Source organism: Hyperolius riggenbachi, chromosome 3 (genome assembly GCF_040937935.1).
Source record: "Hyperolius riggenbachi isolate aHypRig1 chromosome 3, aHypRig1.pri, whole genome shotgun sequence".
Taxonomy (NCBI): Eukaryota; Metazoa; Chordata; class Amphibia; order Anura; family Hyperoliidae; genus Hyperolius; species Hyperolius riggenbachi.
The window spans coordinates 177,958,318-177,986,089 of record NC_090648.1 but is presented as its reverse complement, the minus strand read 5'-3'; the positions used below and the strand labels follow the sequence as shown (position 1 = coordinate 177,986,089).

The 27,772-nt window shown below is 44.9% G+C and overlaps 1 protein-coding gene across 4 annotated transcripts in view; it reads left to right on the top strand.

The window, feature by feature from the left end:
* ADAMTSL3 (ADAMTS like 3) overlaps nt 1–27,772 on the top strand; it is a 697,881-nt gene that overhangs the window by 405,843 nt on the left and 264,266 nt on the right. The gene's annotated exons all lie outside the window — the stretch shown is intronic.

The window sequence follows — 27,772 nt, the reverse complement described above, 5'->3', positions numbered from 1 at the left end:
AAAATAGGTCTACATACATTCAACGATTCTGGCCTCAAACCCTGTGATGGACCTTTCTAGGTTACATCATATTGTTGCTCAGCACAATGTAGTTAGATAAGCTCCAGTATGTTTGTAACACTACATCCATCCTTTGCTAGAATTGTTAATCAGGTGCCATTGGAAATTGTTTCCAGAGGGTTGTAATTAAACTTTTGGCTCCTCCGTTCTTCAAGCTACAAAAAAAGAGCACATTCTTTTTCTTATTTACTGTGTTATTATTCATGGCTGCTGGCCAGTATAAGCAGAAGGACATTTCAACCACTATTCAGCTTTGGAGCCAAGTCTTCTATCTCAAAAGAGTAGTTTGCTAAAATGTTTATATTTCATTTCTTTCTGAAATATTTAACTTGGTTATTAGTAGGCGTTTTGTCTTCACTTCCACTCTTCAGCGGATGATGTAAAGTCCATCGTCCACAAGGCTAAAAGCCTTTTAATTGCTCTCATAAACTTGGATATTCTCACTTCAGACATCTAGAACGTTACTTCTTTGAGCCTCATTCATTGCAAGGGCTTATATAATTTCACTGTACCTAATTATGGTGTTTGCTGTAGATCGCTATCTCTGCAGCTCATAAGTCAGCTATAACACATCTAAATCATGCACTTATCAGCCCTGACAAAACAGTGACAGCGGCTAAGGCAGATCTTTCATAGTGTCTGTAACCTGTATCTATGAAATCTATGAAATTGGTGAGAAAACTAAATAAGCTATATTTTGGTCAGTGATGACATTGACAGCAACTGTTCCTGATGAAACTGGATAGGATGCATATGGAGTACAGGACTAGCAAAGGTATAACAAAGGTCAGCAGACGAAAAGTGCTAGCTGAAATTCACAGTAATAAGTGACAGGAGCAAGATGTATCCAGCCAGTTGGAACTGAAATGAGAAACTGAACGTTAGGAATACAATATTCGTATTTTTCAGGAGTGTTAATTTAACCGGTTCAGCACCGCAGTGCCGAAAATCTCATGCATCCGAGCAACGTTCACCTCCCATTCATTCGCCTATAACTTTATTGCTACTTATCACAATGAATTGATCTATATCTTGTTTTTTCCGCCACTAATTAGGCTTTCTTTGGGTAGTACATTTTGCTAAGAATTATTTTTTTCTAAATCCATCTTAACAGGAAGATTAAGAAAGAAATGAAAAAAAAATAATTATTTCTCAGTTTTTGGCCATTATAGTTTGAAATTAATATAAGCTACCGTAATTAAAACTCATGCATTTTATTTGCCCATCTGTCCCGGTTATTACACCATTTAAACGATATCCCTATCACAATTTATGGTGCCGATATTTCATTTAGAAATAAAGGTGCATTTTTTCAATTTGCGTCCATCACTATTTATAAGCTTATAATTTTAAATAATATAATAAAATACTCTCTTGACATGCATATTTTAAAACTTCAGACCCTTGGGTGACTATTTATGTATGTTGTTGTTTTTTTTTGTTTTTTTTTTTAATAAAATATGTATGTGGGTAATTTTTGGTGTGGGAGGGAAACTCCTAATTTTAAATGTAAAATAATAGAATTGTTTTATTAAAAATGTATGTGGGTGCAGTTTACTATTTGGCCACAAGATGGCCACAGTAAAAAAAAGTCCTGAATGCGAACAATCTCGCATCCAGGAACTAAAGAACACGGAGAAGTTTCCTGGGGGGCAGAAATACCGCGCTCTCTCACTAGAAAGCGTCGGTTTTTCTGCGGGGAAATTAGATTGGTGAATGGGAATTACATTCCCATTCACTGATCAGGGGACTAGCGGCGGGCGGCGGGAGCGCGCCCAATCGCGCGCACCATGCAGCAGAAGCAGCAGTGCCTATCTGGATGAGGAAGCTCGTCCAGATAGGCCGAACTGGTTAAACAAAACACAAGGTGAAAATAAACTGATAAGATAAACAATTGTATCTATTTTCCTACTAAAAAATAACTTTTTTTTAGATATCCCACAGTTTTATTTTATTTTTACATTTACTTTTTAAGTTGTTACTGTTTCATTATATCTGCTCAATGAAACATGCATTGAAGTATCCCAGAGCTAAAATCTAATGACTGCTGACCTATTTATCTCTTTCCTGCGCTCAGAAGCCATTTTGTGCCGGGAAAGTATTTTATGGCTGTAATTCCTTAGCAGTGAGGGTTACACTATAGTCCAACCTGGTCCTGACCCGGACAGAAACTGTCACTTTTATACCTGATCTTTAACTTTTTCAGGCAGAGATAAAAGGGGCGGGGGGGGGGGAAGGTTTTCACCCTAAACGAAAAAAACAAACAGAGACAAAGAGAGCCCAAATGGTGCAGCACATCACACTCAACAGATGAAATAATAAATAGTATATGCAGGGTACTTACAAAGGGAGCGCCTTCTATCCCTGGTTCTGAACATAGCGTGGCACTTGATTTAGCCTGAGGAAGTCGAGGAGACCCACAAAACACATTGCCAGTGCTATTAAAGTTTATTCATTGATACTTTTTATAAAGTCTATTCATTTATATATGAATTTGTCTTCATTGAGGTAAGCCACCTCAAACCTTGTTCATTTTATAGCTTTTAATTCATTTTATTATCCTTTGGGCACCTTTTTATCCTGTTTGTGCATTTTGCAGGCAGAGAAAGAAAAATAAAGGAACACAGCATGATTACAGGTCCTTCTAAAAAAATTAGCATATTGTGATAAAGTTCATTATTTTCTGTAATGTACTGATGAACATTAGACTTTCATATATTTTACATTCATTACACACAACTGAAGAAGTTGAAGCCTTTTATTGTTTTTCTTATTGATGATTTTGGCATACAGCTCATGAAAACCCAAAATTCCTATCTCAAAAAATTAGCATATTTCATCCGACCAATAAAAGAAAAGTGTTTTTAAAACAAAAAAAAGTCAACCTTCAAATAATTATGTTCAGTTATGCACTCAATACTTGGTCGGGAATCCTTTTGCAGAAATGACTGCTTCAATGCGGCATGGAGGCAATCAGCCTGTGGCACTGCTCAGGTGTTATAGAGGCCCAGGATGCTTCGATAGCGGCCTTAAGCTCATCCAGAGTGTTGGGTCTTGCGTCTCTCAACTTTCTCTTCACAATATCCCACAGATTCTCTATGGGGTTCAGGTCAGGAGAGTTGGCAGACCAATTGAGCACAGTAATACCATGGTCAGTAAACCATTTACCAGTGGTTTTGGCACTGTAAACAGGTGCCAGGTCGTGCTGAAAAATGAAATCTTCATCTCCATAAAGCTTTTCAGCAGATGGAAGCATGAAGTGCTCCAAAATCTCCTGATAGCTAGCTGCATTGCCCTTGCCCTTGATAAAACACAGTGGACCAACACCAGCAACTGACATGGCACCCCAGACCATCACTGACTGTGGGTACTTGACACTGGACTTCAGGCATTTTGGCATTTCCCTCTCCCCAGTCTTCCTCCAGACTCTGGCACCTTGATTTCTGAATGACATGCAAAAGTTGCTTTCATCCGAAAAAAGTACAGTCCAGTGTTGCCTCTCTGTAGCCCAGGTCAGGCACTTCTGCCGCTGTTTCTGGTTCAAAAGTGGCTTGACCTGGGTAATGCAGCACCTGTAGCCCATTTCCTGCACACGCCTGTACACGGTGGCTCTGGATGTTTCTACTCCAGACTCAGTCCACTGCTTCCGCAGGTCCCCCAAGGTCTGGAATCTGTCCTTCTCCACAATCTTCCTCAGGGTCCGGTCACCTCTTCTCATTGTGCAGCGTTCTCTGTCACACTTTTTCCTTCCCACAGACTTCCCACTGAGGTGCCTTGATACAGCACTCTGGGAACAGCCTATTCGTTCAGAAATTTCTTTCTGGGTCTTACCCTCTTGCTTGAGGGTGTCAATAATTGCCTTCTGGACAGCAGTCAGGTCGGCAGTCTTTACTCAAATGTCTAGTTTATAATGCTGCACTTACCCTTTCGTGTTAAGGTTACACTCATATGAAAACTACAATGTCCTATTATGGTGGATCACTCCACTTTCCAGTTACCAATCTGTACAAATCCACTTTATTTCTATAGTAGTGTGATCACTCCCTCCAGAATCACAATGCCATCCCCAGGCTGTGCTGCAAGAAAACACCTTAAAGACAAAGAAAACACATATAGTGCAACCTGTTTCAATCTGATTTTATCACCCTGAAGTGACAGACACTCATCAAAAACCGGGATGTGACAACATGGAAGGGGTCCACCACCTGCGGGCTCAGAGGTGATGAGTCATGTGATGTGACGAAACCGGTAGGGCGGAGCTACAGGACACGGAAGCTGAGTCCATGAGGTGGTCTAGAGGCATAGGAGACGCGAGATGTTGAAATCCTGCCCGACCAGAGGGATGGTGATATACAATGCTATGTTTGTTTTTTAACATGTACGGGCATTACTTGATTTTAATCTAAGTATTAAAAGTGGTTTTACACATAGTCCGCTCTTCGTAGTTTGCTTACAGATAAGTCCATGCGGAAGTGCCCTGGTGGCAGAATCTATACGCTGGGTCAAGCATAAATCTGGTGAGCAGGGACACAAAGGGGGGGGGGGGAGCGCCTGAGCCCGCAGGTGGAGGACCCCTTCCATGTTGTCACATCCCGGTTTTTGATGAGTGTCTGCCACTTCAGGGTGATAAAATCAGATTGAAACAGGTTGCACTATATGTGTTTTCTTTATCTTTAAGGTGTTTTCTTGCAGCACAGCCTGGGGATGGCATTGTGATTCTGGAGGGAGTGATCGCACTACTATAGAAATAAATAAGGTCGGCAGTCTTACCCATGATTGCGGTTTTGAGTAATGAACCAGGCTGGGAGTTTTTAAAAGCCTCAGGAATCTTTTGCAGGTGTTTAGAGTTAATTAGTTGATTCAGGTGATTAGGTTAATAGCTCGTATGCCAAAATCATCAATATTAAAACAATAAAAGGCTTGAACTACTTCAGTTGTGTGTAATGAATCTAAAATATATGAAAGTCTAATGTTTATCAGTACATTACAGAAAATAATGAACTTTATCACAATATGCTAATTTTTTGAGAAGGACCTGTATTTGTGTGCTTGTCACTGTACATACACATCTCCTCATGTCATAAGTCACCTCGTGTATCCTTCAAGATCTCTTACTCCGAGGACACATTGCCTGGCTTTCTGTATTCCATAAGTTACTGTATAGATTAAGCACAAAAACTTAAAACATTGTTTTTTTTCTCTTACTGTGGGATGATCAGCTGAGATTGTGCTACATAATCAATCCAATTAAAAAAATTGCAACTGGTGGTGGAATGAATAAGAAGCAAACTAAGAGAAGGCAGTGTAACCAGTACTTATAAGTAAGATAAAAAATGACAAAAGCAAAGCCAGAGAAGGAGGCGAAAAGAAATGCCTTGTGATGTGTGAGAGCCCTGCATGCGCATCAAAAGACAGACTAAATGAGGTCAAGTGGCAGGTTGGAGTTAAAGAGACACTGAAGCGAAATAAAAAAAATTATGATATAATGATTTGCAAGTGTGGTACAGCTAAGAAATAAAACATTAGGAGCAGAGATATAAGTCTAATATTGTTTCCAGTACAGGAAGAGTTAAGAAACACCAGTTGTTATCTATGCAAAAGAGCCATTGAGCTCCACAACTTTCAAAGTCTCAGAGAGCTCTGTCTTCTGAAGCTTGTTATCTCATGTGTATGGCACTGTATTGTGTTTTTTCCTGCAGAGAACAGTTCAAAAGTTCACCAGCCTGCTCTGTAAAATAATTTTGAATGCTGAGTAGTGTGTGAACTGCAAATATTAGAGAATTATGCAATGTTTAAAGAAAAAAAACTATATAACTGAAAATAAAAATATGAGAATAGTTTCTTTGCTACTAATGTTCTAGTAATTATCCGTACTACACATATAATTCATTATATTATTTTTTTTTTTTGCCCTCAGTGTCTCTTTAAGAAATGTTAGTTAGGTAGTTTGGATGCATATGGAAGAAGAGAAATGGAATAGTAATTAAGAGTACAGAAGGAGTAGAGGGATGATTTCTTCAACATTAGAAGAACAACCGAATTAACATTTCAAGGAGCTAGGTGAAGGAGTGGGTACAGAGCCTCGAATACAAGCTAGATTGAACTTGGCCAAGGCAGCTTTTTGGGACCATGTCAGGTGAGAAGCTATCATGTGTAAATAACAGAAATGACCATGCCCATTCTTCCCCTCCTCACCCCGCCTTTCAGAAGCCTCTCCATCATGTGCTGTGCCATGGTCATCGTGAAAACAAGGGAGACAGGAGAACAAGAGCAGGGAGCAAGGGATACAGAACCAATAATGAGATTCACAAGGTTGCAAGTAACAATGAACTAGTAGTCTCTTGATGCCAAAAGCAGACCTTAAAGTGAACAGATCACAATTTTTAGCACCCAGGCCATCTCAATTGCACATTAAATATGTTTGCCAACAATGGGGCTCATTAATACAAAAAATTCAAAATTAACTCTTCTTTTTACATTTAAAAGTTTAGCAGAAGGGTTCATTACCCTACTTCCATGGCCTGCCCGACTGCAGAAGTTTCAGGCAGATAAGGACTGATGTAATTATTTAATTGCTCAGATTAGCATGCAAAAAAGCTTTCATCAGTAGGGGGGGGGGGATATATAAAACACTGTACTTCAAAGAGTTTACAGAAGTCACAGATGCTATCTGGATAAATAATGAGCAGCTAGAAGGGGAGGGGGAACATGGCAGCTCCTATAGCTATTAGAAACCATGGGGAAAAAGTAGTGCTTGGTTCCCTTTAAATGGCCTATTTGTTGGTCATATGACCACTCAGAAAGTTCAGCGGTCCACCAGCAAGTGGGCCTAAGTACTGCACAATACCAAAAGAAAAGCAGGACATTTGCTAGTGGACAGCAGAAATTCACATAACATTTCACAAATGCTGCCACCACCAGGAATGCACAGGCAATATTCATGACAAGGAGACTGCATTTTGTGTAGTTTTACTTTCAGTCCAGTATTGTCATATTACCCATGCTTGTTTTTCATTATGCGTGTAGAATATCTTCTGTATGTAATGAATCATCCTGCTCACTAGAGTTATCCCATACAAAATTGATTCCTGGTTGACTTCCGAAAAGCACTAGTGACAATTTGAGTGCATAGGCAGCTTTTTATGAGAACCATAATTTCCTCTGAGCATTACAGGGCTACATTCCTTCATTTTCAAAATGTGTAAACGGATTTATGTTTCCTTGTCAGGCAATGTAATCATTGTGCTACCGCTAGCATGCAAATAGCCAGATTCCTCCGCTCTCATCTCTGCTTCTTTTCCTGAAGTACAGAGTAAACAAGGGAGATTGAGATGTAATTGAAGCCATTCAAGAATATCAAGAATATCAAGAATATCAATGCTGCTGAAAACAAAAATCATTTTTGTAATTACTATTCCGGTGTACCTATGAGCAAATGAAAGAACTAGAATACTGGATATATAATCATGTAGCATCAGGAAGACTTGCTATTTCAGTGGAAATGTTTCTGCAGCTTATAGTTGGATTTTAGGGGCCTTTCCCTCTTCCTGTGCGCATTTTGCAGATCGCAAGGGCACCGTGATTATCATGTTAATATCGGTGCCCCATTTCGGTGCAATTTGATTTGGTGTGATTTGGGAAAGCGCTCCATGGTGAATTTTTTGTGCTTTTGCCCCTATTAGCTTTTTCACTGACTGACAAAAATTGTGGTAAAAAATGCACTTAATATAAATGCAGAAAATTGCGATTCCAGTGTGTTTGCAATATCGAATGCGATATTTGGTGGAGAAGGGCGCTCATGCAACCTCTCTCCACCCTGTATTCACCTGCCCTAGGTCCCTCCTGCAATTTAAACGATATGTTTATACTGTCAGTAAAAAGTGATTTGTACAGTAAATATTTCTGTCCCATCATCAATAACAACTAAGTGTAAAATAAAAAAAAAATTGTTACAGTACCTTACTTATATTCACACTATCATTCAAATTGAACTATACACATATAATTAATAGGTTGTCATATTTACTTCAAAAATAAATTAAATTCACAACGTTGTCAAGTTTGCTCAAAATGTATTTAAATCAAAGATATCAAGGGTACAAATGAGGCTAATTGCATACATGGTTACAGCAATAAAAAAGCAAGTATAGGACCATCAGACAGCAGATGTTCACACAGCAAGTAAGTAACATACAAAGGCCTCAGGGGACTGGTATACACGTATAGTAATGATTCAGTGAAGTGCATGTGCAATCTCACTCTATGAGGGAGATGTATTGGAGAACCAGCCAGTCAGTTTTAAATGGTAGACAAGGACATAATGCACATAAGTACAGCATACAGCGTAATAATATGCAGCTAACTATTAACCCTATGATGAACACGTGTATTTTACCTTTTCTATTTTTTTGACATAGTGGTCCTTTAAGCTGCACAGGCCAGGCAGGAAGTGTTGATTCTGTGTTGTAAACCTGAGACTGATAAAGTAGTTACAGCACACTGACACTCCCATCTGGCACTGTTGTATGTTAAGATGTCTTTGTACTATCTAATAAAATATAGTTTATTAATATATTTTATAAGATGAGAACCTCAGAAAAGACATAGCAATATTTACTAAAATCCATGCATTACATTGAGATGTCTTAAATAGGAAGTTGTGAACATCCTTCATTGAACTGATAATCAAATGCATCATTGCTACGGGTGTAACAATTGACCCCCATCATCGCGGGTAGGCCCAGAAACTTGGGGGGCCCAGTCCTGTGGGTATGCAGAGCGACAGCAGAGCATTATATGCTAACTGCTCCTGCCGGCGATACAGGTCCTCTTCACTGCCCTTTGGTGTGCAGGCAGGGGCGCCTTAACCTACTGACCACCCAGGCAGTGGCTTGGAGCGGGCTTTGATGGGGAAGGCGCAATAAATTACTGTCAGTCCAAGGGGAAATAAAAATTCCTGTCCTGAAAGACCGTTGTAAGGGACTGGAGAGAAATAGATTTCCTTCTGTTTTAAGAAGGCAAATTACACCAAGCTTTGCTTTTTTAGTAAGAGGGCATTTTGGTAACTTTTATCTCCCTATACATTCCTAGTAGCTTGGGTCACCCTGCGCTGCTTGGATACTCTGCTCTTTTCACAAATAGCATTCTGCTAAGTCAGGGATAAAGAATCATTCAGAGTTCAGATTTATAGATACTCCCTAAGAAGAAGGTGTCTGGTTTATAACTGTTCTCTGCCCCCACCTTTCTGAGCCTGAGTGACTGACTGCCGTTTAAGGGTATGTAGAGAAAGTTTTCTACTCTCTGTTTTAAGAAGGCAATTACACCTAGCTTTGCTTTTTTAGTAGGAGGGCTTTTTGGTTCCTTTTATCCCCCTATACATTCCTAGTAGTTTGGGTCACCCTGAGCTGCCTGGTTAGTTACTCTGTTCTACTCTCACAAGTGTTTTTAGGAATGCATCTAATAAGGATTCATAGAAAGATTGGAGACAGTCCCTCACTATTCAGCGTACAGAGGTGACAGCGCCCTACCCCCAAATGTTACTGAGTCTGCAGAGCGAGCAAGACAAACAAACAAACAGTAAACTCTGCAGACAGCCTGTGTGCTCTGCTAGAATGTCCTGCATGTCTAGATGTCAGGACGCTCTCCAGCCATGACTAGCTATGGAGCGGTAGGATCATCTGATGCTCTCTCCCTCTGACTGGGACACACACAGCCTGCACTTCTCCCTGAGTTCCCAAGGACAGTGTGTGAAGTGTGTAATGGACACAGTGGGGGTTGCAGGTTTTGTCTTTCATTGTGAGAGAGTGAATAGGAGGGCAGCATCTAAAGCTCAAACAATGATAATGGACATGTAAGCAATGTGTGTAATTACATCCGCGTACGTTAAAAAAGGGCGCCGGGAAAAAAGGGCGCAGGGTTTTAAAAGATAATCATGAATAACGTTTAAAAAAAATTTGTGTTATATTTCGTTTAAAAATAATGTTTTATAAAGTTATAAATCATTAAATAATGTGTATAAAATCGGCAATTTTAAAAACGTTAATCTTCCCTGTTTAAAAATTGAAATTTATAATAACGTTTTATAAAACATTAATAAGAATTTTACTAAAGCTATACCTAACCCTACTCTCACACAGAACCCTCCCTGTACCTATCCCTAACCCCTAGACCCCCCTGTTGGTGCCTAACCCTAAGACCCCCCTGTTGGTGCCTAAACCTAAGACCCCCCTGTTGGTGCCTAACCCTAAGACCCCCCTGGTGGTGCCTAACCCTAAGACCCCCCTGTTGGTGCCTAAACCTAAGACCACCCTCTTGGTGCCTAAACCTAAGACCCCCCTGTTGGTGCCTAAACCTAAGACCCCCCTGTTGGTGCCTAAACCTAAGACCCCCCTGTTGGTGCCTAACCCTAAGACCCCCCTGTTGGTGCCTAACCCTAAGACCCCCCTGTTGGTGCCTAAACCTAAGACCCCCCTGTTGGTGCCTAAACCTAAGACCCCTCTGTTGGTGCCTAAACCTAAGACCCCCCTGGTGGTGCCTAAACCTAAGACCCCCCTGTGATAAGCATTAATAACGTTTTAAAAAAATATGGTGCGGTTTTTCGTTTAAAAATGTGAAAAAGAAAAAAAATGTAAGTACGGTTTTTCGTTTAAAAGTAATGTTTTAAAAAAATATTGTACTGTTTTTCGTTTAAAAATAATGTTTAAAAAATTATAAATCATTAAATAATGTGTAATCATGAGAAACAGTTATAAAACATTAAAAGTCTCCGGGCGCCGCTTTTAAAACGTTATTTTTCTCCGGCGCCCTTTTTTCCTGTTGGGCGCCGATTAAACGATATTTATTATGGGAGTGAATGGCGGCGCCCTTTTTGTCCACCTGCCTCATGCGCCCAAATTTCCTGCTTCCATTACATCCATCACTACTTATAATTGAAGATGGCATAATAATGTATTTCCATTAATGCTGTCTGTTTGCCCTCTCTCTAATGCTATGTACCCACCTCACGATTTTTCCAACGATTTTCCCGATGTCCATTAATTATTTTTTTTTTGAGCGACAAGTAGTCATTTACACGATGTCGTGACATCCCTTAGCGTTGTGTGGTGAAAAGTGACCGTCACTGAGGACCGGATCTTTAAGATCCTTGACGACACCCCGTAAAGTACTGCGGTCGCTTGACTTCTCGTTCGCGCCCGTCCTGTAATGTCACGTGACATCTCGCATACCCGCTGGCAGGAAGATGAATCGCTGGACGCTTGTCATGAGGGGACACCTCGCTGGATCCATCTTCCTGTGTTGTTGCAGTCACTGTGGTGAGTGTGGAGCTTAACTTTGCTCGCCCTCACCCTCTGCTCATGCTCCCTCTCCCACTGTCTCTCTGACCAAACAACTGCTACTTGGGGAACAATGTGCACAACTATGTACACTAGTCTGAGCACTCTTCAGAGGAGCCAGTAGCATTTGGAACTATTATTGTGTATTTATGTAGCACTGACATCTTCAGCACTTTACAGAGTACATAGTCATGTCACTGACTGCTCACTGGAGCTTACAATTTAATCCCTACTATAGTCAAACTGTAATGTCCTACCATATTATTATTATGTATTCATATAGCACTGACATTCTGCAGCACTTTACAGAGTACATAGTCATGTCACTGACTGTCCTCAGAGTAGCTCACAATCTAATCCAACCATAGTCATAGTCTAATGTCCTACCATATTATTATTATGTATTTATATAGCATTGACATCTTCTGCAGCACATTACAGAGTCATGTCACTGACTGTCCTCAGAGTAGCTCACAATCTAACCCTACCGTAGTTATAGAATAATGTCCTACCATATTATTATTATGTATTTATATAGCACTGACATCTCCTGCAGCACTTTACAGAGTCATGTCACTGACTGTCCTCAGAGGAGCTCACAATCTAATCCCTACCACAGTTATAGTCTAATATTTTCAATATAGGATTGTTTTGGGGTAAACCAGTTGACTTATTGGTATGTTTTTTAGGATGCAGGAAATGTCTGAAGTGTCTGAAGACAGAAACTCCATGCAGATTTTGCCCTGGCCAATGTTCAAGCCTAGGACCAGGGCCGGATTTACAGCTCAGGAGCCTATAGGCACAGAAAATCTAGCGCCCTAAACTCCGCCCCTCTGCACAGACCACGCCCCCAACCACTCCCCCATCCTTTATGAATAAAACCACACAAGGTAATGCAGATATTGCCAAAGACAAGAATACCAACAATATGCAGATATTATTAATGACACACAAAATGTACCAAATATAGGCCAACATTACCAACAACAAGCAGACAGTTAATGGTAGATTTAGTGCTAAGCAGGTAATAACAATTTGGAAAGCAGCAGGTGACAGATAAATAGTGGGTACACAATTAGCAATTAGTTGGTGGTTGCTGTCCCCTTTACCCTGCATGGTCAGTATACAATTTAATCCCCGGACACAGGGGTGCAGCTAAGTTTTTTTGTGGCCCCAAGCGGACTGCAGGAAGTGGCCCTATGGACGTGGCTATTCTGCAGAAAATGGGCATGGCCATGACATGTGGGTGGAGCGGGAGGAGGGGCGCGCCGCGCTGAAAAATGGGCGTGGCCATGACATTGTATGGGCGAAGCATAACCGTAACCCCAAAGCAGCAAATATAGCCAACTATGACCATTAAATAATAAATGCAGCAACAGTTACCCCAGACACCAGAAAATAAACACAATGTGGGCAACATTTCAGCAGAAAAACACAATGTGGGCAACATTTCAGCAGAAAAAAAACACAATGTGGGCAACATTTCAGCAGAAAACAAACACAATGTGGGCAACATTTCAGCAGAAAACAAACGCAATGTGGGCAACATTTCAGCAGAAAACAAACGCAATGTGGGCAACATTTCAGCAGAAAACAAACGCAATGTGGGCAACATTTCAGCAGAAAACAAACGCAATGTGGGCAACATTTCAGCAGAAAACAAACGCAATGTGGGCAACATTTCAGCAGAAAACAAGCGCAATGTGGGCAACATTTCAGCTGCAAAAAAAAAGAATTTACTCACCTGACAGAAGTCCCCTCACCAGGCCTGCCTCTGGTGTGCAGCTCCCTGGACGATCTTCCTGCAGTCTCCCGCGCTTAATGGAATAGCAGGGCTACGGGAAGATGGCGCCCGAAGCCCTGTACTGAAGACAAATAGTCTCCAGTACAGGGCTTCGGACGCCATCTTCCCGTAGCCCTGCTCTGCCTGCCGGAAGACTATGCAGGTTGGAGCTGGGCTGCGGGCCATGAACTGCGTCTATTAGACGCCGCGGCCAGCCCAGTGCGGACAACAGTGTGACGCCACAACGACGTCACAGAGCCTCAGAGGCCCCTAAATACATGAGTCCCCAAGCGGCTGCTTGGTGCCTGGCGGCGCCCCTGCCTGGACACTACGGTGGAATGGAGGGGATGGGGGGGTTAATGTGGGTGTCACCTCTTCCATCCCATAAAAAACAGCAGAGTGGCGGAGCACAATTACCTACTGAAAGTCCAAGTACTCTAGTCTCCTATTCACTGCAGCCATTCAGCAGGCAGTAATGTTTCTACATAGGCTCCCGATGTCACATGACTAGAGATGTGGCGAACGGTTTCCCGAACCGTTCGCCGGCGAACATCTCTAAATCTCTAAATCCATGGGCCTCTTACTACTTCCGGGGCCCGCAATGACCCGGAGTAGTACGCCTGCGCTGCCCGGCGGAGCGCGTCCTAGATCGCGCTCCTGTTGCCGGGCACTCTCTGCGCATGTGCGTAACGTCATGAGTGACGTCACGCTCATGCGCAGAGAGTGCCCGGCAACAGGAGCGCGATCTAGGACGCGCTCCGCCGGGCAGCGCAGGCGTACTACTCCGGGTCATTGCGACCCGGAAGTAGTAAGAGGCCCAGAGAGGTTCGCCAGGCGAACTGTTCGGCCCAACACTACACATGACATGCATTTCAAACCCTGATGGAGGAATGCAGCAGCATGAATGGCGGCAGTAAAAGAGACAAGTGGACCCAGAACTGAAGTTGGTATTTATTCTCCACTGGATGGGGAGAGAGGTGGGCCCTCTTAGTCCCTAGGCCCCTCTGCAGTCACTAAACTAGTGGAGGCTATGGTTATGCTGTTGTCTGCCTGGGGCCTAGATGATACCTGCCCCTTATAAAGCTTTACTGTGGCCTAGGCAGCAACCCCCTCCCCTGCCTGTTAAAGTACAGGGTGGCGCACAAAATACTGGCCCAGATGTCTGTCATGAGCGCAAGTATACAGGCAACATCTCGTGTACCTCTTGCTTTATCCCTGCTGTGAGTGCCCTCTTTATTGAAGCCTGTTTCGTTTTTATTTGCATATGAGACCGATAGCCATACAGCAGCAAATACAAGTGACACAGGCTTTAATATAGCCAAACAGGACACACAGAAGGGATTGAGCAAGAGGTGCACAGGGACTTACCAGCGTTTGCCTGTAAAGTCATGCTCGAGCAGGTAGCTGTACCCGTCTTTTGCGCGCCAGTGCCCCCCTGTACAAACCCAAATACCCTAGGCAAGAACGCCCCATAAAGCCTACCTCCTTCGGCCCCCCCTTACTCTCTTAGGGCACAAAGTAGCCCCTGGCCTAGGCAATACCCAGGCATGATGCGGCCAGGCACACATGCACACACAAAAAAACACAGGCACGCACACAGACACACATGCACACTCGCACGCATACAGACACACAGAAAAACACAGGCAGACACATATACACACATGAACACAGAAAAACACATGCAGACACACATGCATACAGAAAAGACACACACACACACACACACACAAAAAAACACATGCACACACAGACACAAGCACACACATGCACACACAGGCAGACACACACACACACACACACACACACACACACACACACACACACACACACACACACACACACACACACAAAGACACACAGAAAAACACATGCACGCACGCACACACAGAGGCATGCACACCCATTCAAGCAGATAGCGAGGAGAAACATACTTTGTCACAAACTTGTGTTCCAGGTGTCCTGTCACAAACTTTCTTTCCGGCTGGGGCTGCAGCTCCAAAAGGATGGATGTAGCCTGCTGAGCCCAGCATGAAGGCAGCTGCTCCCCCACACAGATGGTTTCCGGCAGCAGAGAAGCTATTACCCAAGCGGCCAGCGCAGGCTTCCCCCCTCCCCATGCCCATGATTCCCGGCGGGCGTTAGCAGGTAATTATTTGCACGAGCGGCCACCGGCCAGCGTGCGCTCTACCGCCCCATGCCCACACACGCTCTGCAGGGCACTGCAGTGCCAAGTGAAGTGCACCTCTGCTACCGCGGTGGATATTCGGGCGGCTGCAGCTACTAAGGTCCCCATCGCATGCAGAGTGGGCTGGTGAGCGAGCGGGCCAGGGATGAGTCACATCGCACTCCCATGTGGCTTTAAGGAGACTCGATGACAGAGCACGCGGGAGAGCAGGCAGGCGGGCGGACGTGAGAGCGAGCGGGCGGGAGAGTGAACGGACTGGGGCAGGGATGAGTCACATTGCTCTCCCCACTTTCCCAGACATATGGGGACATTTGGGGAGCCGCCTCTGACCAATAAGGCGCCTGTAGGCACGTGCCTACAGTGCCTTATGGTAAATCCGGCCCTGCCTAGGACTCAGCACTAAAATGCAGTAGTGCTACCCACTGAGCCTCTATTCTACTCATAGATATCTGCTCATCCATGTCATCAATTCTGACCCTCTACTACCCTCCCTCCCTCCATTCTACTTCTCTTCTCTTGTATCACTTACACTACAAACACACTGTGCTTATCTCCAGAATGGATTATGAATCAAACCATTAGGCCCAGTGCACACCAATACCGCTAGCAGATCCTCAAAACGCTAGCGGTTTTTGGAGCAGATTTCAGAGCGATTCTAGGCATGTTTAGAGACATTTTCTAAACATGCTGAGCGTTTATGTGAAGCAGATTACAAATCTTGTTACAGTAAAAGCTGTTACTGAACAGCTTCTGTAGCAAAAACGCCTGGAAAACTGCTCTGATCTAGCGTTTTTTCAGAGCGGTTAGCATTTTTCCTATACTTTACATTGAGGCAGAATCGCTTCTGCAAACAGCAAATGTGCAGCAGGAGGCACGTTTGCGGTTTGCTAAAAACCTCAAACCGCTGGTGTGCATCATCCCATTGAAATACATTAGCCAAGCGTTTTCACAGACAGATGTGGTTGGCGGATCGCTGCTAAAACCGCTCGGTGTACACTGTGCCTTAAACCACCTTACCATATCAGCCCTTCAATGTCATGATATACCCACTCCAGTCTTACCCTAACAGGTGGTAACATATCTGCATATCTCATAATGTTTGTGAAAAATTATTCTGAAAGGAAGAATGTCTTGCTTGATAATCCAATCTTGCAATGTGACTGACATTGGAACTTGTAGTGTGGATGCTGTATTTATTTGAGGTGCATACTGGCAGCATGTGCTGTATGGCATACAATGCTGATCATCCACAAGGTAAACTTAGGCAGCTGCCTAGGGTCTAGAGAGAGTTTAGGGGCCTGGTGGTTGCTAGCCCCCACCAAATCTAACTAAATGAGCCAGGTGACCATCAGTGGAGGGCAAAGTGTTATCTTGCCCAGGGCCCCGTTTCATAGTTATCCTTCTCTGATGGCTTATATCATGTGTGAAGTGTTCTATAATGTATATGATTTTTGTTTTATTTTTATGGGGGGGGGGGGGGCGCCACAGGATTTCTTGCCTGGAGTGACAAGAAGGCTAGAGGCGCCCCTGTGTGCAGGTGCCATGCAGCCAGCCAATCACTATCCGGCTTCTGCCCCATGTCATCAGACAGAGATGGAAGCCGCATAGTGATTGGCTGGCTGCGTGGCACTTACATGCTGAAGGGGAATGAAGAGGACCTGTATCTCCGCCAGGAGTAAGTAACATATAATGCTCTGCTGCTACTCGGCATACTCACCGGAGCGGACCTCACTAGTTTCCGCCCGCACCAAATGGGTGACGGGAGTTTGAGGGGAGGCCCGTCTGCCAGATCTCTGCGGGGGGTCCGCCACTATGTAACTATGCCTCTGATCATTGTCAACAGGAAACTGTGATATGGTCAGACAATGTATCGCTAGTACAGCAGAAATGAAATGCTCTTGTATGGACAAAGCTTTATGCCTTGAACATCCATAACATGAAGATTTTCTGCAGAAATTAAAAAAAAACTCCTTCTCTTGGCTGCTCCTAGTGTTGGGCGAACAGTGTTCGCCACTGTTCGGGTTCTGCAGAACATCACCCTGTTCGGGTGATGTTCGAGTTCGGCCGAACACCTGACGGTGCTCGGCCAAACCGTTCGGCCACATGGCCGAACTAAGAGCGCATGGCCGAACGTTCCCCGAACGTTCGGCTAGCGCTGTGATTGGCCGAACGGGTCACGTGGTTCGGACCCGAACGCGCTCTGATTGGCCGAACGGTCACGTGGTTCGGGTAAATAAATACCCGAACCACGTCATATCTCCGCCATTTGTCTGTGGGTTTAGCTTTGGGTAGGCAGGCAGGGTAGTTCGCGCTCCAGCCACGCTAGCCAGGGTCCCCCCCAGTCATTGTGTGTCACTGCTGGGAACAGTAGTACACCGCTCGTTCAGCCACACTATATAGCATTCTGTGTACTGTTCTGTGTCTGCTGGGAATAGTGGTACACCGCTCGTTCAGCCACACTATATAGCATTCTGTGTACTGTTCTGTGTCTGCTGGGAACAGTAGTACACCGCTCGTTCAGCCACACTATATAGCATTCTGTGTACTGTTCTGTGTCTGCTGGGAACAGTAGTACACCGCTCGTTCAGCCACACTATATAGCATTCTGTGTACTGTTCTGTGTCTGCTGGGAACAGTAGTACACCGCTCGTTCAGCCACACTATATAGCATTCTGTGTACTGTTCTGTGTCTGCTGGGGATAGTGGTACACCGCTCGTTCAGCCACACTATATAGCATTCTGTGTACTGTTCTGTGTCTGCTGGGAACAGTAGTACACCGCTCTTTCAGCCACACTATATAGCATTCTGTGTACTGTTCTGTGTCTGCTGGGAACAGTAGTACACCGCTCGTTCAGCCACACTATATAGCATTCTGTGTACTGTTCTGTGTCTGCTGGGAACAGTAGTACACCGCTCGTTCAGCCACACTATATAGCATTCTGTGTACTGTTCTGTGTCTGCTGGGAACAGTAGTACACCGCTCGTTCAGCCACACTATATAGCATTCTGTGTACTGTTCTGTGTCTGCTGGGAATAGTGGTACACCGCTCGTTCAGCCACACTATATAGCATTCTGTGTACTGTTCTGTGTCTGCTGGGAATAGTGGTACAACGCTCGTTCAGCCACACTATATAGCATTCTGTGTACTGTTCTGTGTCTGCTGGGAATAGTGGTACACCGCTCGCTCAGCCACACTATATAGCATTCTGTGTACTGTTCTGTGTCTGCTGGGAACAGTAGTACACCGCTCGTTCAGCCACACTATATAGCATTCTGTGTACTGTTCTGTGTCTGCTGGGAACAGTAGTACACCGCTCGTTCAGCCACACTATATAGCATTCTGTGTACTGTTCTGTGTCTGCTGGGAATAGTGGTACACCGCTCGTTCAGCCACACTATATAGCATTCTGTGTACTGTTCTGTGTCTGCTGGGAATAGTGGTACACCGCTCACCCGCCACTGTATAGCATTGTGCTCTGTGTCGCTGCTGGGAATAGTGGTACACCGCTCACCCGTCACTGTATAGCATTGTGCTCTGTGTCGCTGCTGGGAATAGTGGTACTGTATAGCATTTCTGTACTGCCACTGTACTGCTGCCAGTCAGCGTGTACTGTAAGGATAAGTGAAATGAGGAAGAAATCCGGTGAAAGAGGGAGGGGCAAGGGAAGAGGTGTTTCCCCTGACGGTTCACGTACAGGCCACAGGGGAGCACCCAAGAAAACCCACTCAATACCGCCCATGTTGTCCAGGACAACAACCCTCACAAATCCAAAAGAACAGGACCAGATAATTACTTGGATGACCTCTCAAGCGTCCAGCAGTGGGTTAAGCAGCACCAGCACATCACGCACGAGGTCCGAGTCCTCAGCCAGTTACAAGGAGCCAGTGGGCACAAAGCTGACACAACCGGCAGCGACACCACGCACACAACTGCCAGATAACCAGTCCGATGAATTACCTCAGGACACAATGGGGTATTCGCAGGAGCTATTCCCAGCCCAACAAACTTCCACCTTTCAAAGGTCAATGGAGGAACAGCCAGAAATGTTGTGCCTGGATTCACAACCGTTAACTGTGGGAAATGCACCGCGCACTGAAATACAAGGCGAGTCCGAAGAGGACTCGGAAACCCAAATCCCAGAGCAATTTGGGCAGGAGGGGTTGCAATTGCAGGAGGTCGGCCGACAAGATCTGGAAGACGACGTTGGAGTGTGCTGCGCAGAGGTTGTTGTGGGGAGCTCTACTCCACGGCGGCGGCCCACAATGACATATGACGAGTTTGAGGAGATGGAAGAGGAGGGTATGGACAATGTGGACAGAGACCCAGATTTTGTTTGTGAACGAGAACATCGCCGTCGTAGCAGCAGCACAGATGAGTCTGTTGAAGAACCCACTGCTGCACGAGCTCGCCTTGTGCCACAAGGTAGGCGGCGCGCAATTTCAGGCACCACAAGCGTGGAAGTTCAAGTGAGAGGCAAAAGAGGAGCAAACAGAAATCGCCAGCAAGGAGGCAGGTGCTCCAAAGTCTGGGCTTTCTTTGAAGACTGCACTGAGGATGTTACCATGGCGATTTGCAAGGTGTGCAAGACCCGCCTGAGCAGGGGGAAAAGTATTAACAACCTCTCCACCACCAGCATGAGCCGTCACATGCTATCCAAACATCCCACTCTTTGGGCAAACGCGTCAGGACAGGGTACCAGAAACAACACTGCCTCCCTTGGGTTCACCAGACCCGCCTCAGCAGCAGCAGTAGCCCAGCCATTGCGTGGTTCACAACATTCACAAACATCAGACGACGCTGACACTGTCACTTTCCGGAGTAGTGCTCTTGAGGTCTCCCAGTGTTCTTCAAACACAACAACCAACAGCCCTTCCGTGTGCAGCGCTACGGTTCAGTTGTCTGTGTCGGAGATGTTTGAGCGCAAGAGGAAATTGCCAGCAAATGACCCCCGGGCCGTGGCAGTAACAGCCAGCATAGCCAAGCTTCTGGCCTGCGAAATGCTGCCATATCGATTGGTGGAGACAAACAGCTTCAAGGGCATGATGTCAGTGGCCATCCCACGTTACGTGGTTCCCAGCCGCTACCACTTTGCACGCTCTGCAGTGCCTGAGTTGCATGAGCACGTGGTCAGCAAAATAACCCGAAGCTTGAAGAATGCCGTTGCCTGCAAGGTTCACCTCACCACTGACACCTGGACGAGTGCGTTCGGCCAGGGTCGATACATCTCCCTTACCGCGCACTGGGTGAACCTTGTGGAGCCTGGCAGCGATTCCTCACCTGCTACGGCACGGGTGTTGCCCACGCCACAAACAGCTGCACCGCCGTCCCTCCCACTGGATAACAGCAGCACCTACCTCTCTGACTCCTTCTCCTCCAACGCATCTCAAAGCTGTACCTCATCCGGAAACGCTAACCCAGCAGCAGTAGGATCGTGGAAGCAGTGCAGCACAGCTGTTGGCATGCGTCAGCAAGCGTTGCTGAAGCTAATCTGCCTTGGGGATAAGCAGCACACAGGGGAGGAAATTTGGAAGGGAATAAAGGAACAGACGGATTTGTGGCTGGCACCGCTGGACCTGAAACCGGGCATGGTTGTGTGTGATAATGGGAGTAATCTCATTCGCGCTTTAAGGTTGGCTAAGCTGACACACATCCCTTGCCTGGCGCACGTGATGAACCTAGTAGTTCAGCGGTTCCTGAGGACATACCCAGGCGTGGCCGATCTTCTGTTGAAGGTGCGTCGAGTGGCCAAACATTGTAGAACTTCCAGTACTGCTTCGGGGGCACTCGCCAAGATGCAGGAGCGCTTCAATCTCCCCCACCATCGCTTGCTGTGTGATGTCCCTACGCGCTGGAATTCTACGCTGCACATGCTAGCCCGCTTTTGCGAGCAGAAGAGTGCAGTGGTCCAGTACATGACGGCGCAGTACCGAGGCGCATCCGGCCAGCTGCCAAGCTTCTGTGGATCCGATTGGGCCAACATGTTGGACCTCTGCCAAGTCCTCCAAAATTTTGAGCAATCCACGTTGCTTGTGAGCAGTGACAACTCTTCAGTCAGCATTACCATACCACTGCTGTGTTTACTGAAGAGGTCGATGTTAAAAATCAAGGAAACAGCTGTCATGATGCAACTGGGGGAATCTGAAGGAGAAAACGATCAGCGTGATGGTACCAACATCAGGCCATCCGCCTCAGGGAACGCTGGCCCCAGCAGCTATGACGAAGAAGAGGAGGAGGAACAGCTGGAGTTGGAGCAGGAATTTCATGCCACCACTGACGAGGGCCAGAGCGGTGCACGTTGGACTTCCACAATTCAACGCGAATGGTCAGCAGAAGCAGACCAGGAGGAAGGTGACGACTATGATGCATCACAACAACTATCACAACGCTCACAAGAGGATGATGAGGATTCTGGTAGGACTCTGGCACACATGGCTCAATTCATGCTAGACTGCATTGAACGTGACCCACGCATTGTGCGCATTCTGGACAACACCAATTACTGGGTTTATACCCTTCTGGATCCACGGTACAAACACAATGTTCCAAAACTGCTTGAAGAAAGAGTCAGACAGGTCAAAATGGAAGAATACCAGCAGGCCCTTGTGGAGACTTTAGAGAGGAGATTGACATCCTCCCCCTCCTCTAGCCAGTTGTACGCAGACAGACTGACTTCCGCAAACCCAGGACGACCAGGAGGGCAGCAAACAACGCAAGCCGCAGCTAGTACCCAAAAGGGAATGGTATCGGCAGTGTCCTTGGAGTGGGAAAATTTTCTGACACCCATGCAGCAGCAGCCCACAGAACAGCAAGCGTGCAGATCCACCTCCAACACCGATCGCCTGGAGAAGATGGTCAAGGACTACATGTCAGATGACGTAGCTGTGTCTAACAATCCATCTGCACCCTTCAACTATTGGGTATCGAAGCTAGACACCTGGCACGAACTGGCAATGTACGCAATAGAGGTGCTGGCTTGCCCGGCAGCCAGCGTTATGTCGGAACGCTGTTTCAGTGCTGCCGGAGGCATCGTCACAGATCGGCGTATCCGCCTCTCCACAGAAAATGCAGACCGTCTGACTCAAATTAAAATGAATCAATCCTGGATTGGAAACGACTACGCAACACTCCAGGACCCCAACCAAGTAACATGACCAATGAACATCTGGGATGGTTTAGCGTTTCCGGTCCCTGTTTATTGAACCTCTCATCTGTATTACACTTATGACTGCATGGCGGCAAAAAGCATTGCTATATCCGCACGCTTTTTGTCCTCATGCAAGGCCTGTGTTGTTGTGTCTCAAAAAGCTTGGCCTTCTCCTCCTGCGCCTGCTCCTAGTCCTGTTCCATCACGTCTGCTGCTGCTGGGTTAGCATTTCCAGTCCCTGTTTATTGAACCTCTCATCTGTATTACATTTATGACTGCATGGCGGCAAAAAGCATTGCTATATCCGCACGCTTTTTGTCCTCATGCAAGGCCTGGGTTGCGTCTCAAAAAGCGTGGCCTTCTCCTCCTGCGCCTGCTCCTGTTCCATCACGTCTGCTGCTGCTGCTGGGTTAGCGTTGCCGCTCCCTGTTTATGGAACCTCTTATCTTTATTACATTTATGACTGCATGGCGGTACAAAGCATGCTATCCGCACGCTTCTTGCCCTCATGCAAGGCCTGGGTTGTTGTGTCTCACAAAGCGTGGCCTTCTCCTCCTGCACCTGCTCCTGTTCCATCACGTCTGCTGCTGCTGCTGCTGCTGCTGGGTTAGCGTTGCCGGTCCCTGTTTATGGAACCTCTTATCTTTATTACATTTATGACTGCATGGCGGTACAAAGCATGCTATCCGCACGCTTCTTGCCCTCATGCAAGGCCGGGGTTGTTGTGTCTCACAAAGCGTGGCCTTCTCCTCCTGCGCCTCCTCCTGTTCCATCACGTGTGCTGCTGCTGGGTTAGCGTTACCGGTCCCTTTTCCTGGAACCTCTTATATGTATTACATTTATGACTGCATGCCGACAAAAAACATGTTACCTGTGCAAAGAAAACAGACATTTCCCGCATTTAAAAGACAGTTTTCCCTTTGAAACTTTAAAATCGATTTTCTCAAAAACTATAAGCTCTTTTTGCAAATTTTTTTTTTCCTCTTGTACCCACTCCCAAGGTGCACATACCCTGTAAATTTGGGGTATGTAGCATGTAAGGAGGCTTTACAAACCACAAAAGTTCGGGTCCCCATTGACTTCCATTATGTTCGGAGTTCGGGTCGAACACCCGAACATCGCGGCCATGTTCGGCCTGTTCGGCCCGAACCCGAACATCTAGATGTTCGCCCAACACTAGCTGCTCCTCACATCAGATTATATTCTTTCATCACCAGTAAACAGAAGTCTTTCACATTCTCAGATGAAAGGGAGCTTTTTAAGTAGCATATTTTTAGCTGGAGAGCAAGGGCCAATGAAACAGCATATGAAATTACAGAGGCGTGCCGGTGAAATACTTCTTTTTATTCTAGGAAAGTGTATACAATAAGTCAAAAACTTTTTTATGTGATTTTACATTTTATGTGTTTGGCTGTCTGCAGTATCTTTCACTGAAGGGTTTTTATAAGGATACGCCTGACTATGGTTTACAGTTTATTTTTCCACCTCTGCTACTGTACTCATTCCATAATCATTTTATTGTGTACCTGTACTCAAGTAAGCACAGATGTGCTGCTTTTGTGCTAAAACTAAAAACTCTTTCAGTTATAAGAATTAAAGAGTTTGCTAAATGAATAATATGAGGTGAGGACATTTCTCCAATGTAATCTTAAAGGGAACCTGAACCGAGTAAAATTATTTAAAATAAACACATGATGTACCTGCAAATAAAAAATGCATACTTACATCACCATCAGTTCCACTCAGAAGCTCACCTTTTTTTTTTCTTACGATTCCATCCAGTTTTGACCAAATCTAGTCGTACTTGTCCCTCCTGGAAGCTGGAAGCCGTAGGGCCCTTTTACACTATATCACTTGCAGCCAGTTATAACTGAAAGTACAACTGATGTGCAAGGTAATTTATGGCTCATTTTACTCTGGAAAAAAACATACTTCTTATTGTTTATGGTTGGACATATTTTACACGTTACAATTTTTCACCATAGTGCCCCTTTAAGCTCTTCTGCATCCACGCTGAAGCTGGTGATATTACAGGTTAACGGCGGGCTAACCCCGAAGCTGTTACCGGGTCATCAACATTTTTACTCTTGCCTTGCAGCGCTATTGCGCTATCAGCAAGGATTTTGTATGTTGTCCCTGTGTCTTCCTGGGTTTCCCATAGACATTGGTTTTCTCCCACATCCTCAAAACCTACAGATAAGTTGGCTTCCCCCTAAAATTGGCCGTAGACTAGGATGGACATATGACTATGGTAGGGATTAGATTGTGAGCCCCTAATATCTGATAGGACTTTGCTACTGAGGGAGTGCAGTAACTGGCCCCAATGACGGAGCCATGGTCCTGTCTGTGAGACCATCAGCGCCAGTTAAGTAGGGGAGCAGTGAACTAAGCAATCACAAAAGAATCCATGGCTCAATAACTAAATCACACACATATGTGTAATAAAAATAATCAATAATTGTATTAAGGACGTATCCCAAACCATGACAACAATTAACTGCCAGTAACACTGAGGATTATAAATATACAGGGGAGGAAATAATTATTTGACCCCTCACTGATTTTGTAAGTTTGTCCAATGACAAAGAAATGAAAAGTCTCAGAACAGTATCATTTCAATGGTAGGTTTATTTTAACAGTGGCAGATAGCACATCAAAAGGAAAATCAAAAAAATAACCTTAAATAAAAGATAGCAACTGATTTGCATTTCATTGAGTGAAATAAGTTTTTGAACCCTCTAACAATAAAAGACTTAATACTTAGTGGAAAAACCCTTGTTTGCAAGCACAGAGGTCAAACGTTTCTTGTAATTGATGACCAAGTTTGCACACATTTTAGGAGGAATGTTGGTCCACTCCTCTTTGCAGATCATCTCTAAATCCCTAAGGTTTCAAGGCTGTCTCTGTGCAACTCTGAGCTTGAGACTGACTAGGCCACTCCATGACCTTAATGTGCTTCTTCTTGAGCCACTCCTTTGTTGCCTTTGCTGTATGTTTTGGGTCATTGTCGTGCTGGAACACCCATCCACGACCCATTTTCAGTTTCCTGGCAGAGGGAAGGAGGTTGTCGTTCAGGATTTCATGATACATGGCTCCGTCCATTTTCCCGTTAATGCGATTAAGTTGTCCTGTGCCCTTAGCAGAAAAACACCCCCAAAGCAAAATGTTTCCACCCCCATGCTTGACGGTGGGGATGGTGTTTTGGGGGTCATAGGCAGCATTTTTCTTCCTCAAAACACAGCGAGTTGAGTTAATGCCAAAGAGCTCTATTTTGGTCTCATCAGACCACAGCACCTTCTCCCAGTCACTCACAGAATCATTCAGGTGTTCATTGGCAAACTTCAGACGGGCCTGCACATGTGCCTTCTTGAGCAGGGGGACCTTGCGAGCCCTGCAGGATTTTAATCCATTGCGGTGTAATGTGTTTCCAATGGTTTTCTTGGTGACTGTGGTCCCTGCTAATTTGAGGTCATTCACTAACTCCTCCCGTGTAGTTCTAGGATGCTTTTTCACTTTTCTCAGAACCATTGACACCCCACGAGGTGAGATCTTGCGTGGAGCCCCAGAGCGAGGTCGATTGATGGTCATTTTGTGCTCCTTCCATTTTTGAACATTCGCACCAACAGTTGTCACCTTCTCTCCCAGCTTCTTGCTAATGGTTTTGTAGCCCATTCCAGCCTTGTGCAGGTCTACAATTTTGTCTCTGACATCCTTGGACAGCTCTTTGCTCTTTCCCATGTTGGAGAGTTTGGAGTCTGCTTGATTGATTGATACTGTGGACAGGTGTCTTTTATACAGGTGACTAGTTAAGACATGTGTCCTTAATGAGGGTGACTAATTGAGTAGAAGTGTCTAACCACTCTGTGGGAGCCAGAACTCTTAATGGTTGGTAGGGGTTCAAAAACTTATTTCACTCAATGAAATGCAAATCAGTTGCTATCTTTTATTTAAGGTTATTTTTTCGATTTTCCTTTTGATGTGCTATCTGCCACTGTTAAAATAAACCTACCATTGAAATGATACTGTTCTGAGACTTTTCATTTCTTTGTCATTGGACAAACTTACAAAATCAGTGAGGGGTCAAATAATTATTTCCTCCACTGTATAGAGTACAAAACAAAACACAATCAAAAATATGTACACAAAGTGCACTGGGGGCAAGTAGGGGAGCAGTGTGTGGCCGTGATTGGCGGGTCTAGAGCAGCGCCCTCACCTGATTGGTAGATGGCTTCCCGAAGCCTGTTGAAGGCTCTCTATGTGGCTCCTTCCACACCAGCTGATCGGGAGCAGTGTGCATGCACCATACTGGCTGGACTTAGTGTACAGAATGTACAATATTCAGGGGACACAGGAGGACACAGGGTCACAATAGGTAAAAGGAAGGCACAAGGTGGCATAATAATTGGGGGGAAAGATCTCCTGCACCATGGATGCACCAGGTTTAGTGTCTATTTTTTCCCAGTTTTTTTGTTCTCTAAACCTAGGTGCGTCTTATAGTCTGCTTCGTCTTTTAGTCTGAACAATACAGGATTTTTTTCCACTCTCTGCAAAATACATTTTATTTGTTACTGTTTGTCACTTTTGAAACATTTTCCTAGTGAGTAAAAATACCGAAGATGGTGCAACAATAATAAAAAAAACAAATACAAAAGAGCCCCCCCTTTTTATCCTGGAGTAGGCCATTAACCGAGTACGTGTTGTGGCAAATATCACTAATTCACATTACCGATATTTTACCATGCACTTTCTCAGCACCCATTCTTAGTTGAACTCCCCCTCCTAGTCCCTAACATAACCCCCACACCTAACGCCTAACAATAACCCCTCCCCCTCTCTTCAAGTGCCTAAAACTAACCCCCCACTCCTAATTCCTAACACTAATCCTTGCACCCAAATAACTGCTAGTTGTAGCTGAACATCTACTCTCCGCATTGTGCACCCAGCTTACCGCTGGGACGCCTGATTACCGATATTTTACACAGGTGTCAAGTGACCTGATCTGCCTTTAGCTACCCGTAAAAGACAGACATCCCTGTTTCATTTCATGATGAATTAGTATTGTTGAGGCAGTTTTGTAATACTAGACTTCACCATTTTTCTCTGTGCTTGCCATGTATCAACTGATAAGCAATCTACTTTATTAACGCTGTAGAAATGATACCGTGCTGCAGGATGTGTCTAACATCAACTGAGAAACAATGTGTTCTCTGACAGAATCAGGCCAGCTCATAAAGTGAAAAGCATAACATAATAAATAACAT